Consider the following 17,488-nt stretch of genomic DNA (forward strand, 5'->3'; position numbering starts at 1 on the left):
AGGGGGGGCAGACATTCTCAAGGAGAAAAGGCAGATTTACATTGTATTCACTGCAAAAGAAATGGATCACATGATGCCTCTACATGCAAGCTACCATGGGACAAAATTGAGCAGAGAAGAAACCAACAGAAAGGTAAAACTGATGATACAGACAAAGGTAAAGCACCTGAATCCGCTCACTATGTTGAGGCACAATGTAACATTGGAGTAAATGAAGATTTGTTTAATACTTCACTTGCTTCCTGGAAAAATGATTGGCTGCTTGATTCAGGAGCAACCTGTCACATGACTCATAGAAAAGATTTTTTTGAAGATTTCACTGACAATGTTGATGGAGTAGTATACTTTGCAGATCAGTCAAAAATCAAGCCATCAGGGCTTGGCACAATCAGGCTTAAACTGCCTGGTCTCTCAGACTTTCTTCTGGATCATGTTCTATATCTCCCACAGCTCAAGAGAAACTTGTTGTCCTTGGTCCACATCCGCCAGCAAGGTCACTCCATTCATATGTTTGATGGCAAGCTTGAGGTAAGAAAAGCATCTGATCACTCACTTGTCATGAGGGGAATAGAAGAAGAAAGGCTTTTCAAACTGCAAGGAACATCTGCTCATGCACAACATTTCTCATATATTTCTCATCATGAAGAAGGTACACTTCCATCAAGTTTATTATGGCATGCTAGATTTGGACATTTAAACTATGATAGTCTCTGCTTATTGAAGAAAAATGGTGTTGCTGGTTTTCCTACAATTCCTAGGAAACATAAGCAATGTGATGCTTGCATTCTAGGAAAGCATAGCAAACAATCTTTTCATGACTCACATTCAAGAGCACATAGGAAGCTTGAACTTATTCATTCAGATTTATGTGGTCCAATGCCTATTTCTTCTGCAAATGGAAATAAATATATCATGACATTTATTGATGATTACACCAGAATGTGTTGGGTTTATTTATTGAAGAACAAATCTGATCAAAAATGGATTGAAAATGATGCACAATCTCATATTGGGTCTATTCGCACTGATAATGGAAAAGAATATACATCAAATGAATTTGAACACTATCAACATGGGATTAAACATCAAAGAACTGTGCCTTATAATCCCCAATAGAATGGTGTAGCTAAAAGAATGAATAGAACAATCTTGAATATGGTACGATCCATGCTCTTTTTCAAAAATGTAAAGATAATGTTTTGGGCTGATGTTGTTCTATGTGCTGCATATATAAAGAATATATGTCCATCTAATGCTATAAGAAACAAGACTCCTTATGAATTGTGGTATGGACATGTTCCTTCGGTAAAACATCTCAGGATCTTTGGTTCCACTTGTTATGCTTTGATACCAAAGGTACATAGAAACAAACTTGGTGCTAGAAGTCGTAAGTGTATCTTCCTAGGGTATTCAAACACCTCTAAAGCATACTGCCTCTATGATGAAGTAAATAAAAAGTTTGTTGTATCTAGAGATGTCATTTGTCTGGAATCATCCAAATCTGACAATGTTGTTGAGCGGCAACTTGATCGCTTGGATAGATTCGCAAAAACAAAATCATTTCAAGAATTTGATAATCAGATTCCACATATTAAAGGGGGGATTCCTATATTAGATCAACATGTGGAATCTTCTTCTGAAGAACAATCTCCCCTGCATGAAACTCCAACAACAGATGATGCTTTAAGTGATGTAATTGATAGAATTGGGAGACTCAATCTTGATTCAGTCCCAACTCAATCAACAGAGCAGCCTGGACCATCTCAGAAAGGTCCCCCAAAGTGGCTGACAAAGACACTTGAAAGTGTTCATCCTGATGAAATTGGAAAAACGGGAACCAGAAATTCAAACCGACAAAATGGAGGTGATGTAGATGACTCTAATTCACCTGTTGATATGGATGTTACTTATGATTATGAATTGAATTTGTCTACAGATTTTGAACCAACTTCCTTCAAAGAAGCTGCTCCTCATGATGAATGGAAAGAAGCGATGAAAAAGGAGTATGATGCCCTCATAAAGAATGGCACTTGGAAGCTGGTTGATCCTCCATTTGGAACCAAACCAATTGGCTGCAAGTGGGTCTACAAGAACAAATACAAAGCTGATGGCTCACTTGACAAGCACAAAGCTAGGCTTGTGGCAAAAGGCTTTGCACATAAGGAAGGGGTCAATTATGAGGAAACTTTTGCCCCCACAGCAAAATGGGCCACCATCCGGACACTCTTTGCACTAGCTGCTCAGAACGGTTGGAAAGTCCATCAAAAGAACAAATCTGATGAAAGCTATATTGCATCCATAAAGAAAGAATTAGGAAAAAGTTTTGAAATGACTGATTTGGGATATGTTCATTACTATCTTGGCATTGAAGTAACCCAACATCCAAAATCCATATTTCTTTCTCAAAAGAAATACATTAGAGATTTGTTAAACATATTTGGCATGACAGAGTGCAATCCTCTTTCTACTCTAATGGAACAAAACTTGAAGCTCACATCTATTGAAGGAAAGGAATTTGAGGATGCAACAAAGTATAGACAACTTGTAGGAAGTCTCATCTACCTCACTACTACCAGACCAGACATTTCATTTACTGTTGGAATCCTCTCCAGGTTCATGCAAAAGCCTTGTGAGGGACATTGGTCTGCTACAAAAAGAGTTCTAAGGTACTTGAAGGGAACTCAAGACCTTGGAATCAAGTATACACAGGTGGACGACTTCAGCTTGATTGGATACTCTGATTCAAACTTCGATGGAGACAAAGAAACTTGAGTATCTACTTTAGGATATGCTATGAGTCTTGGATCAGGAGCTGTCTCTTGGAGATCACGCAAACAATCAATTCCAGCAGATTCCACAACAGAAGCAGAATACGTGGCAGCAGCTGAAGCAACGAAAGAAATTGTGTGGCTCAGGAAAATTCTTGAAGATTTGCAGGCAAAACAAGTACAATCAACTCCACTCATGATTGACAACACCTCTGCAATAAATTTGGCCAAGAACCCAAAGTTCCATGATCGTACAAAGCACATCAATACTAAATATCATCTGATCCGACATTATGTTGAGGCCAAAACAATCCATCTCCGTCATTGTTCCACAAATGAGCAAATTGCAGACATCTTCACCAAAGCGCTTGGAAGAGAAAAGCTTGAAAGATTCAGAACGATGCTTGGACTCACCAACATCCCTTCAGATTAAGGGGGGGAATGTTAACACCTAATCCTCTGCGAATGGGTGAATTTGGAATGTGAACAGTCATCAAGAAGATGAATTGATCAGTCACATTCGTGTATATAACAATAGCTACCTAATGAAATAAACGAATCAGTTTTTCTGCCAAGTCTGGAGTTACTCCTAGCCTGACATGGGAGGATGAGAATTTTATACAGAAGAATCCAAAACTACTCAAGCGTTTAGGACAATGCTTTTGGGAAGGAGAGGGGTATGTTAGGCCCCTATATTATTAGTGATTCCCCCATTACTATTATCATTGTATCCCTTATTGTTATTGTTGTGCCCCTATTTTCTCCATATTGTTATTAGTATGTCCCATAGAAACCCACTATTGTTATTGTTGTGACATCATGTTATTACTATTATGTCAGCTTGATTACATTGTGATCCCTTTGACTCATATATAGAGAAGGGAGGTTTAGTCATTCGTATCATCCAAGAATTGTTCATTTGTGTAATGTAAAGGAGGTTGCCCCCTCGAAGAGGTTGAATTCTAAGGCATTGATCTATCTTTTCTATCTTTTTGTGAGCTGGTTTCCTAACATTGTGCTTCCCATACAGCTTTCACCACGAACCAAAACTAGTTTGGATCTTCATTTCCAACTCCTTTGAAAACTAGCAACTTTATTGAGCTCGCCATATTACAACGTAGTGGTGGTGGAGGTAGGATGGGAAAGGATGGAGGTGATGGTGGCAAAGCTAGCAGCAGTGTGGGTGGAGGTGGTATGCGCAGAATCCTTTGCCTTATCAAGTTGATCGCACTGCACGAATGCACCTGTGCAAGCTCTTCCTTGTCCCTTTGCAGAGGTGACATCACGGGGCTAGTTTCCAGTTCCGCACTTCCTTTGTTTCTGTAAATTCTTCCACTTCGCGTAGCCCTAAACATCAATGTAGCTGCATAATCTGTTTTTCACACAATAGCATTTTAATCCAAGTGTTCAAAGACTTAAAGTACTTACCTTGAGGTCCTTTAAGAAAGCATTGCTCTGCATCGCTATAGCTTACTAAAGTGTATATCACGAATTCACTAATGAATCCTCCTATAATTTGATCAAGCCAATGATCAACAACCTGCGTGATCTATCCTCTCATTCTTCCAACCTGTGTACTAACTCTAGGGTCCACACAATAGGGCTATCAAGACTGCACCTTCCTTGGCTATCTTCTAGCTTCGTGATCCACTCGTATAGCTCAGTGGGGAAGGACACAAAGAAAATTTCCTGGATTTCTGTATACAGGTAGTAGTCTAACCACTCTTCTTTTGTCAGTCACGAATTTCTATTTTCTTGCACCACAAACTCATGAATTTCTCTAACAATCTAGTCTTCAATTTCCTTCTTAGTTGGAATCCAGTGATGCGACATCTGACATCTCTTATGCAAATCCTGGTCCCACCAACGAAACCATTTGTTGGATTGTTGCGGCCTGACCCAAGTTCAGAGTTAATTAGCCAAGCAAATCCCTGTACTATTGGCACTTTTGGTAACAATCAACGGTGTGCAAACTGAGGTCTCACCCAAGGTAGTATGGGAGGTGTTGGAACCAGGTTTTCACACCCTTGAGATGTCTGAGGAGCTAATTGGATTCAACTATTAGGTCCTTCGCACAAGTTTCTTCGCACACATCCCAAGCCTTTGCGCCTTGATGCACTTCATTTGCACAACCCTAACCGGATACCATGGAGCTTTCACGCTATAGGAACAATGTTTTGTGCTATTCCCTTAAGACATCCTTGAGACCTTGCTTATATTCTTATACCCATTAATTATCCTCACATAAATGCATGTCTTACGTTATACTTATTTATACAACACATTCATATAAGTTCGCGCATGTAAATAAACAGTAAACTTGCAGCTTATACCCAATAATACATTAAAATAGGAAAAGATACACATAAATATGGTAAGCTTCTCTTTATTAACTCTTCAAATGATTACAGACTTGACTTATCCTGCGCACTCAGCTGCAGACTACTAGGCATCTACACACTCAGTTGCAGAGCCTTCTCCTACTCTATGACCCAAAGACACACTTTTCACTTCGACTCAAGTACTTAGACTCATCATACTTCTATTCATTGTTATCCTTTCTTCCTTAGAGCCTCACTCTATTTATGCAATCCCATGGTTTGCGGACCATGGGTAGGTCTATCAAGTCGACATTACATTACAAAAACTAGGGCGAACAACCCTATGGCTCTATTATGTCTTCGCGCTCCGTGCCCACAATTTGTGGAGCTTTTACAAAGGAATTGGTCAAAACTTTAGCTTTAAGCCCCAAAACATGCCTTGGGGGGATTCCATGCCCAACACCCCAACACCCAATGAGCTACAACTCACCCTAGCACCACCCTACCACCCTAAAGTTTTCACGGACTTGAACCTATTGGTGACTTCATGCACTAGCCTAGCACCACCCTACCACCCTATATAAGTGTAAAATAAGAATGAACTCCTGTACCATGGAAAATGGTCCACTTTACAATGATATAGAATGATGTAGAATAAGAAGACACACTAGACCATAACCCCAACTATGACACAACCACCTAATGATGATCCTAGACCTCCCAACACTACCTCTTTAACTCTTAGCAGATACTTGTACAACTTTTACAAAGATGGTTTTACAATGACTCTGTACAATGGTACTTTTACAATGAATGTATGCAGTGTTTCCCACTTTGTTATAGACATTTTTGGGCCCTACAACCCCAAGCATAAAATGTCCATAAACCAAGGGCTCCTAAGTCCCTAAAAGTGTTGTTCCAACCCCTAAAGGAACAAGGTCAACTGATTACAGCTTCTCCCAGAAGTTCTCCATGAAAAACTACTCAGAACTGGTCAAAACTGGATCATCTCACTTGCTCCATGGCTAGGGTGTGATGCATCTCACCTAAATACACTCAGTGGGTGCGTTTCATTTCAAAAAGCCCTTCTATGGGGTGCAATGGGTGAGAAGAGACAAATGACAATGTCAATCTGTGAGGTGGAGAAGCATGGAATCTCCCAGAAACTTCTCCTGTGACACTTGCCTCTCGGAATTCGACCAAGGATGAGTAAGAGATCATCAATCTCCAAGTGGAAACAGGAACTATCAGAGGGAAGACACTAATCAAATCAAAAGCTGACTCATCTCCATTACAGATATCTATATATGGATCCCTCATCCCAGAGATCTAGAGGCTGTAATTTTGCATCTAGTAAGGAATTGCTATTAGTTTCTTGAGGTAACATCATAGTGTTGGGTGATCTAAGTTTTGCATGAGGTGAAGAAGGGCTTACTTGCTGAGAGGATGATGCTGGGTCAGAACAACTGGTTGTAACTCTCTTGGCTCTTTCTTGATTATCAATAAAGCTATTCAAGTTTTCCTCCATACTCTTGTGTAATCTATATTTTGTGCATTTGTATGGTCAATTTACATCTGATCCTAGGTTGTTTATGATAATAGATCCATGTTCTTGTATAGTTTTATGCTGCTTTGATTCTACAGGTACTCTGTGAAGCTAGGTATACGAGGGAGCAAGTAGCAAAGGACTATTAGAAGAGAGAGGAACTGAGCAAGGGACTAAGCGCCAGACAGAGGTTGGTCTCCTTTATTCTTCTCTCATCTATCTTTCATGAAGGAAAACGAAAGTAGTCTTTACTTTGTTTGTTTCTAAGGAAGCTACCACACCTTAGTGGGATTAGTAGTTATGCATAGACACTTTTCCCTGTAACAAAATGGCGACTCCGCTGGGGAGTGAATAGATTGTTTATTTATCTACATTTGTTTACTTTATAAACTTACAGACGGAGCCTGAAGCCAAGCCAGCTAGCCTTCGAACTGCATTTGTTTTACGAATGCAAAGTAGATTAATGCTGCTTCAGTCGATCTCCGGGTTTTGTTTATGAATTAAACACTTGATCTACAAGCTCTCTAATTGCCCTTGTGGTGGCTCTAGTAACCTCCTTAGATCCACCCCTGTTGTTGATTTACTGATTACCACTTGCTCGGCCAAAACCCCCGAAATGAACTGCAAACTGTGACCCGGAACCCGTTCAAAGTCTCGTCCCTGGTCCATCGCACCCTCTGTTCTGTGAAACTAACATTCATCGCACTTCCCGAGTGTAGCAGGTGCGTTGCATCTCAGTTTCACTGTGTTACAGGTGCACTGATCAGACTAGGCCTTGTCCCTGAATCTTGGTTTCTGTGTTCACTCTTTTCAGTTCTATTCCTGAGATTTTTTGCCTGTAGTCAGTACACCTATGTTTGAAACCCCTTTCCTTGCTGTTATTCCGCCTCCATAGTGTATTTTATCGTCATTTTCAGTTCTCTTTTGCAAAAAAGTAACATAATCGAGATGTCATTCTTTGATCTGAAAGTGTCGCAGTTGTCGTTTTCAGCCATAGAAGACAATCCCATTGTTTGGTAGTCGATTATACGAGTTACTATTGCACATGATTTGAATTTGTGAGTTTTAAAGTGTCAAAAAGCAATATTTCATTTCAAAATTGCTAAGTGTCTCTCTTACCCTCACTTCGTTTTGGAAAGAAATATGTTAAGTACTGTCTCTTTAAAAGTAATTCATATTTGCGCATAATATTTCTTTTATCATCTACATATTAAGAAAGTTGAAAACAAATACATGCATGTGCATTTTCATTTAGACTGTTTGATTGGTTTGATTTAGGACAGTGCATATAGTGTGTGCTCTTTGCTCTTTGTTGAAAGATTACTGTCTCTCTTTCCTTAGTAGCTAGGATTTTCATGGCATAAAGAAGATAAAACAATTATTTATCATCTTAGATTGCATTTTAGGAATTGTATATATACATCACGCAGTGAACCTAAAAGGAAACTTTCTTAAGCAAGATCAACTATAAAATAAATTTAATGAATCTAGCAATGCTTTGGAACCTAACACACAACATCTAGAAGTCTAGGATAGAGACGTGTTCCGGCGTCGTAAAACGTGGTAACTATTACTTTCATTGTTGGTTGGGTGATTCCTCCACTTTGAGACGACAAGTGCCAATACGGACTTGTGCTCCCACGTACCGTCGAGTATATTTTGGGAGACCACAATAGGCTTTATCCTTTATCCATAAGAAGCCGTGTTTGCGACACTATCGATCGCAATGCACAGAACATAACATTCGGGAAGATTGACTGCCGTACTGTAAAAAGTATTCTGCAGTTTTGCAATTGGTTTGGTAATCCCTCTACCTAGATTTCCAGAGCAGTCCCTTTCATTCCTTTTCAGACTCCTTAACGGAAAAGGTCCATCTGAGCAATTGTCACTTCAGGCTCATTAAAAATTGAAGGCAACTAGAGTCATCTTTTGTTTTTTCTCGACTCTTTAAAATTGAAAAAAAAAGTTGTGTCAAAGCATTTAAAATTCATCTAATTCGGAAATATACTTCCCCTTGATTTTTAGTTGAATGAGTAATCCGCAATTGTGGAAGAAAGTCAATTGAAACCCCGTCGTTCGTGGAGGTTTACGAGTCAACCGTCTTTGTCTCCGAAATTGAAACTATTACGGACAAAGCGAACTCGTTTAACCGGTTCCAAATCTCCTGGTAAAGTTAGAACAAGTGTTCCAACGACATTAGAGACTCTGGTTGCTCCAAACATTTCTGGTATCCCTGCCTTTACAGAAGAAGTTCAACAGCCACCGAAGGACAGTAGTACTGATCCTAGTCTGAGGGTAAACACTTGTGTTACTGATCCAGTTTCATCTACAACCGGTTCGGAGAGTGTTGTTCCCCAAACATCTGTCACTGCGGATTCCATACCTTCTTCGGCACCAGAAATATTTTACGGACCTGACGGTCTACCTCTTCCACCTGGTTTGATTGCTATAGAAGAGATCGTGGAGGATCCTCCATCTAGTACTCCATCGCAATTTGGAGTCGAGATCACTCTGTACCCTTCTTCATCAGAAATTAGTCTACCGCCATCAAAAGCTCCTGTAGAATCGCTAGGTAATCTTTCGGATAGACTAGAAATGTCTGAACAACCGTCAACATCTAGGACTGTGTCATCTAACACGGTGATGGCAGAACTTCCTGCTATCACTCCAACAATGTTCGCCAGCATACCATCTGTCCCAACTAGCTCTCAGTCGCTAGAAGGGGCCCACTCAGGGGCTATTTCAATAGTATGGTCTGTTCCTGTTTGTTCATCCGGAATAGTATCCGGAAACTCTTATGTTGGCTCTCAACAAATTGATATTTCAGGATGTCAATTTGGGCAGTCCGGTCCTCAAGGGCAAACCATTCCTTTAAGTACCGGATTACTGCCGTATGGGGGGCAATATACCCTTTCATTATCTCCTCCAGGAGGACAGTCATACGGGAGTTCACAACAAAATTCAGGTTATGCTAGAATTACATCTGGTAGTTGGGTACTGATACTACCTCAACAACCAAGAGTTGTATATTCGATGCAACAATGTTTACCTATGTCAAATATACCAACTACGCCAGCTATTGTGATGGTGTCGCAAGTACAAGCGATGCTTGTTGTATGCCAACCTCAGGTTTCTCAGGTTGTAATGCAACAGCCTCTTGACCCTACAACTCAACCACAATCGTTGACTGGAGGAATGACACAGGCCCAAACGGGTACAATTACCCCTCATCTTGGTCAAACAGTTAGTATTGGGCAACAGCACGTGGCGTCACAACCATGGCTGGTGCAATACCAACAACCGCAATTCCAAAAAGTATACCAAGGATCTGAGCAACAAATATTTGCAAATAGTGGGCAACCGTACATTCAAAACGGCCAAAACCAATCATTCTACAATGGTTATGCCCACCAACCTTACCAAAGTTACCAGCATCAAATGCATTATGCTGGTATGCAAAGACCAACTGCTCAGGCGATTCCATCTTATCCTGGTAATGCTTCGCCTAACCTGAATCAACAGTCACCCTTTGTGGCGACTTTAGAGTTACTGGATCTAAACCGGTTAACAAACGATCCAATTGCTTACGCCCCTTGGTGGCCCATGATTCTGCATAAACTTCCGTCAGATATTCCTAAATTTAATGGAAATCCAGGTGAAGATCCATCAAATCATGTGATGACTTTTCATCTGTGGTGTTCATCAAACACCCTAACCGATGATTCGATTAGGCTTCGCCTTTTTTAGAGGACGTTAACTGGTCCTGCAGCAAAATGGTATATCGAATTGCCCAAACCTTCGTTTGACAACTTCAGTACCCTAGCCACAACCTTTTTAACCCATTTTCAGTTACCGATAAGGTATGAAACGGGAACAGAACTTCTTAACAATTTCAAACAAACAATGGCCACTCACATATCTGATCATATTAATGAGTGGCGACGTCGTCGTACAATGGTAAAAACATATGTTCCTGATCAGCTTTTAGCTAAATGGTTTATTAAGTCTTTGTTACCTTCCATTATAGAAGATGTGGAAAAAGGGGGAGTCGTCACCGAAGAGCAGGTTATTGCTCGTGCACAATATTTAGACTTGATTTATAGTCAGTCTGGCACGCTCTATGATAAAATACCTGACGCTCCCAGACCGGAATTTTCGGTCCCTCCTCCTAAATCGAACAATGACTCTCATGCCGGCGACGACGTGATTGGCACGACAGACACGAAGTCAACAAGGGCTACATCTAAAAAGGCCCGTAATATTTCCAGTCAAAATGCAAAAGAAGAACTTCTCGCCTCGGAAATAAATGTCGTCTCGATAGACAAAGGCAAAGAAACCAAGAAACTAGGAGGCAAGAAGAAAAACAAAGGGAAGAAGAAGAAACAGGAGGAATCATCACTTGAAAAATCTTCTGCAAACCCACCTGGAAATAGGAAACCAAAAAGTCCATACTTTATATGCGACGAAGATCATTGGACAACAGATTTTCCACACAGAGCTGAGCTTAAAAAATTCTTCAAGAATTCAAAGACCTCAGCAGTATTAACTGATCCGTTTCCAAACCCAGGAACAAATCTGGTTGATAGTGGAAATGCTTCCCTGTGTCATGTGTTGATGTTGTCGATTTCCAAACAAGAAAATGATGCTTTGATATCAGCAAGGAACAAAGATTATGGGGATCCACAACTTTCAAACAAAAAGGATAAAGATCAACCTAGTAGTTCGACAAAAACTTCGACAGAAGTTGCGCCACCCATCATTCCTGAACTGACAATAAAACCGCCAAAGTGAATAGTACACAAGTAGACATTTAATCCTCATGCTAGAGCAGCACAACATTAAAATATAGTGGAAGATCTGGCCCAATCGCCATCCACTATGTCAACACTTGAGGTGCTGCAAAATTGCCCATCCCAAAAGCAGGCTTTATTATCAGCTATCGATGGGATAGACCCAAAGGATTCCAATCTTGTATCCTTTAATCATAAAGGATATGACCCACAGTTACCAGCCCAACTAGCTTTCCTCATTCAAGTGAAAGCCCTCAACAAAACTGTTCACCGAACAATTATTGATGAGGGAGCATCTACATGTATTATGTCGATGAGTTGCTGGAAAACTTTAGGATCTCCAACCTTGTCGATATCATCGACGAGATTAAAAGCATTCGATGGATGAACATATACACCATATGGTATTCTAAGTAACTTGCAAGTTGAACTAGGGGGGAAAACAGTAGAAATAGATGTTGAAGTAATCGACAGAAACCTAGATTACAACATCTTACTGGGAAGACCATGGATATATGCTATGGCAGCTGTTGTGTATACCTATTTTAGGAAGATTGCGTTTCCCTTTCAAGGGGGGATTACAATCGTCGATCAATAAACCTTCCTCCCCAATGGTTCTCAAGTTACGGGAAGCATTCCAATGATCCATGGAAGCCCCCATTCGCTTCAAAATATCGGAGTAGGCCTACTAAAAGACCCTATATTAATGGGGACTTTTGCACTTCCACCACCCATCAATTTGGTAGAAGTAGCGTCGGTAGGAACCTGCAATATGATATCTTCGATTCAAAAGATCTCAGAAAACGATATGAACATGGATCATACGCGAGTATTGCCTCCAAGCCCAATAGAGATATTGTAGCAATCAATGTTTCTAGCATGGGAGGCAAACCCAAAGCAACGCTCATCAAGCGTTTGGATAGATAGGTCTAAGGAATATGGCACCCCTTCAGATCCTTGGTCGCGAGTGCATTACACCGACGAAGGAATTGTTCAATCAATGGTAATTGAAGGGGCACCATGGGAAGATTACCACCATCGTTCCCTTCTTCCGGATTGTGAAGAAGATACTCCTCGTGACCTTCATCATCCCTTAGTTTTTTGATTTCCTATCAAATACTGTAAACATGGTCGATTCCGAGCGAAACTTGTCCAACATTGAAGAGACTATCGCCATAAATATCTCAACCAAAAGAAATGTTGTAGAGAATATTTATGTTGGCAAATGTTGTTCTCCTTCAGAACTGGAAATATATAATGCTCTTTTTCACGAATTCAGAGATGTCTTTGCCTGGTCATATAATGAAATGCCAGGCATTGACTCGAGTATCTTTGAACACGAAATTAAGATGTATCCAGATGTCAAACCAGTACGACAATGGCTAAGGGAGGTGCACCCCAAAAAAGCCGCTGCCATCAAGGCAGAAGTTGAAAAACTTCTCCATGCTGGTTTCATTTACCTGGTTCCTCTAACCGATTGGTATTGAACATTGTTCCTGTTATGAAAAAACAAGGAACGATTAGAGTGTGCGTCGATTATAAGGATGTAAATCAAGCTTGTCCAAAAGACAACTACCCTACACCCTTTATTGACCAGATAATCGATCAGTGCACCAGATGTGAAATCTTTTCATTTATGGATGGATTCTCTGGGTATAATCAAATAAATATCTGCCCACAGGACCAGTCAAAGACTGCATTTATTTGTCCGTGGGGCACATTCGAATACCGAAAATTACCCTTTGGTTTAAAGAATGAAGGGGAAACATTTCAGAGGGCAATGAATTATGCATTCCATGACATCAAAAACATCATTCAACCATATCTCGACGACCTTCCGGCTCATTCGCGAAAACGGACTGATCATCCGCAGCATTTAAGAGCGATATTTCTACGTTGCCGACACTACAAGATACGAATCAATCCACACAAGTGTGTGTTTTGTGTCAGTTCTGGTCGTTTACTTGGCTTTGTAGTCTCAAAGGACGGGATTCGTCTCGACCCATGTAAGGTTCAGGCAATCATAAATTTTCCTCCACCTTCGAATTTGCTTCAGATTCAGAAACTCCAAGGGAAAGCAAACTTTCTGAGGAGGTTCATTCCAAATTACGCTGAACTTGCTAAAGGTTATACACGTCTATTGAAAAAAGAAGTGCCCTTCGTCTGGGATCAGGTTGCGCAAGCTTCCTTTGATGCTTTGAAAGAATCTCTAATGAAAGCATCATTAATGTACGCTCCCGATTATCAAAAGGACTTTAACCTGTATCTGGCTGCAGCAGATACAACCATCGCAATGGTTTTAGTTCAAGAAGACAATGGAATTGAACATCCTATATATTATTTGAGTAAGAACTTAAATGATACAAAAAGCAAATATTCTTATGTTGAAAAGCTAGCGCTAGCAACAGTTCAAGCGATGCAGAGATTTCGACATTATGTCCTCTTTCGAAAAACTACCATTCTGTCAGATTGCAACCCCATGACTTATATATTGTCGCGAAAATTGCTGGGGGGAAATATTCAAAATGGATAGAAATTCTACAAGAGTTTGATCTAGAATTTGTAAAATCCAAATCAAAGAAAGCCCTTGTTTTCACAGAATTATTATGCGATCTCCCATCGTCGTCCAATGATGACACATCCGAAGAAACAATCGTGGATGAATCATCGTTTCTGATATCTTCAAGAAATCTGTGGTATGGAGATATAATCATCTATCTCCAAACCCAAAAATATAGGCCCAATACCTCACGATCTGAACAAAAACGTATTCGATACCAATCAAAAGACTACATGATCGTTGGTGATACACTTTACCGTCGTGGTGTCGATACAGTTCTGAGGAGGTGCCTCACTCATGAGGAGGCCGAAAAAGTCCTGAATGATTGCCATTCAGGTGCATGTGGGGGGCATCAATCAGGTTATGCTACAACACAATTTTTTTTACGCACAGGATACTTCTGGCCAACAATGTTTAAAGATTGCATAATCGCAGTCAGAAGTTGCCATTCCTGTCAAATTTTCGGTAGCAAAACCAGAAGACCACCCACAACTCTGTAGCTAATAGTTGCTATTGGGTCATTCACCAAATGGGGCATCGATTTCATGACATGTAACCCCACCTTGACCGGGGGGCATGGGTATATCATAGTCGCAGTTGACTATTTTACCAAATGGGCTGAGGCGATGCCTACTTTAGATAACACTGGTGAAACAGCTGCCCTTTTCTTTTTCAATCATGTAGTCACTAGATTCGGCGTCCCACAGGCTATAGTCACAGATCATGGATCGCATTTTCGCAATCACATGATGGTCGAATTAGCTGCCAAAGTAGGGTTGTTGCATGACAGCTCTACTCCATATTACCCGCAAGCCAATGGACAAGTTGAAGCAATCAACAAAGTCCTGAAACACATGCTGCAAAGGATGATTGGAGTTCACAAAAGGAGTTGGAACCTGATCCTATACTCAACCTTGTGGGCATACCGAACAACAGTAAGGAATGCAACCGGGTTTACACCTTTCCAAATGGTGTATGGCCTAGAAGCAATCTTACCAATTCAGTGCGAAATCTCGTCCCTCAAACTCGCAATCGACCTTCTGCCCAGAACTTCAGAAGAGGAGGATCGTTTCTTGGAACTAATCCAATTGGATGAAACCCGCCGTGATGCCGCTTTGGCTAAGGAAGCCCATAAGAAATTAGTCAAGGCGCAGTTCGACAAGAATGTCAATCCCCGTGTCTTCTCAGAAGGTGATTTGGTCTTGCTTTATGACCAAGAATACGATAAATTGGGAGCAGGTAAATTCAAGTCTTTATGGATGGGCCCCTATATTGTTAAGCGAGTGTTAGAAAAAGGAGCCTACGAGTTAATGGATTATGACGGGATTCCACTGGCGCAACCTCGTAACAGGTTGTACCTTAAGCGTTACTATGCGTGATTCAGTACAGTAACCTATCTGCTTTTGTTACGTTTTTGTTTTCGCTAAAGTATTTGTTTTGGTCAAGTAATCCACTTTTTACATTTATTGCAGATGTCAAACCTATTAGAGTCATGGGTTGGATATGCCGACGGAGCGAGTCGTAGTTCACGGAACCTATCTTCTGCGGCCTGGGCCATTTTTGATCCAAGCGGCGAGTTAGTAAGTTTCAGAGGGGTATGTATTGTTTGATCAACAAATAACATCACTGAATATAGCGCATTGATAGAAATTCTCTTTGATGCCATCACACATGGCATACCCCGACTGATTGCCAGGCTAGACTCACAACTCGTCATACTACAACTCACTGGTATCTACTCTGTTCGAAATCCAGCTATTTATCGCATGTTCCTAAGGGTCAAGATTTTGGAAAGGCAATTTGATTTTATTCAATATCAGCATATTTCCAGAAACTCAAACACATTAACCGACTCATTGGCAAATTATGTGTTAGATAGAAATTTACGACATTTATAAAAGAAGCATTTCATCAATATTTGCATTTGGATCATGTAACTTAACCAAAATAAAACTCCGAAAATCAAAAATATATATATAACTGTTTATAGTTTACACATAATGTTCTGTAACCAAGACAAAATCGGTCAAATGACCCAAAACTCAAAACGCTAGGGGGCACCCTAGTCTAATTATGCTCATGATAACAAGTCACCGCCTGTGCAATCATGCGTAAAAGCCTAGTCCATCGACTTGGCACGCCAATAGTATGTCGTTGCAGCCTCAAAGGCAGCTCATCAGTCCTCACATCTGGAATGCCGAGAGTGATGCCCTCGACATGATCCTATAATGCTGAAAGAGTCTCGGCCACATCGAGGTGCGAAGGATAGCCCTTCCAACAGCCTCTCCTGCTGGGGCAGCAACTGGCACTCTCAGGCGTACTATTGGCCGAACGGGACCAACATCTGCACGAGCACATGAGTTCTGATTAGTCTTGATAGAATGAAGCACAAGGACATTATAAAAGAGAGACAATAAACAGGAATATGGTCAAAGAATTTACTAATGGCACCCCACTGTTCGCCAGCCGGCAGTACCAAATCTAGGTCACCCTGGAAGTCCATACCAGCATATGGATACTCGGAATAAACCATCTCTTGATGATCAAACCACTCGAAGAAGGTATCAGAAAAGGAAATCTGAGACTAACCAGCATGCCTAGACATATGGTCAAACGATCTCTGCATACATGGTTCAGTCGGTAGAGGTAAACCAAGTGCAATATATTGTGGCTGCATCAGTGGTATCTTTTCCAAGGCGAAGGCGGTCAAAATAGAACCATATCCAAAGTTCTTCAACCTCTCGCTTTTCACCTTGGTCAACTGTTATTTCATCATAAGGAGTACTGCATCACACCAGTTGAACACCTTCGGTTCGAGACATTCCAAGGCATACTGCATATAAGATCCGTTGGCCACATGGAGAGCCGCACCAACAACCATCCTACCAAAAGTGAACAGAATGGTCCTCAAAGACCGGTCAGTGACATCTCGGATGATGATCTTGCCATCTTTACTCGACTGAGATCCCTCTCTGCAATACCTGCGAACATAATCTCTCACAGATTCACCTCCACGGGCCGAACCTGATAAAGAGATAGGGGCACCCCCCCTCGATAAGCCGGTCAAAAAATAGATGTCCACTACAGTTAAGGGGATGGATTTGCCCCTAATCTGGAACACCTAGCTGGTAGGATCCCAAGAATCGAGCAAATACTGCAGCAAGTTGATTTGTTGTCTCATGCTAGAGATGCGGAAAAACTTCAACAGGCCACAGTTCTGTAATGCATTTATGGTAACTGGATCATGTAAGGCAAGCATGTCATCTTCTTCATGCTCACGTTCTCGCCATGTAATGGTCATCTTTCTCCAATGAATCTCTGAAAACAAACAAGAGAAGAGTTAGATCCTGATTTGGTGAGAAACAAGCAAAAATTTCCATTGAAAACTGTGCATAAATTTTCTTCCCTGCGCTCATCGCACCTACAGTAGTGTTCTGGGTGCGTTGCATGTTAGTTGGCTAGTAGACAGGCTAACATCCAATGTACCTTTTGATACATAAAGG

Source organism: Pinus tabuliformis, chromosome 9, assembly GCF_031772625.1.
Source record: "Pinus tabuliformis cultivar Carrire ecotype Pingquan chromosome 9, CPIR1, whole genome shotgun sequence".
NCBI classification, from domain to species: domain Eukaryota; kingdom Viridiplantae; phylum Streptophyta; class Pinopsida; order Pinales; family Pinaceae; genus Pinus; species Pinus tabuliformis.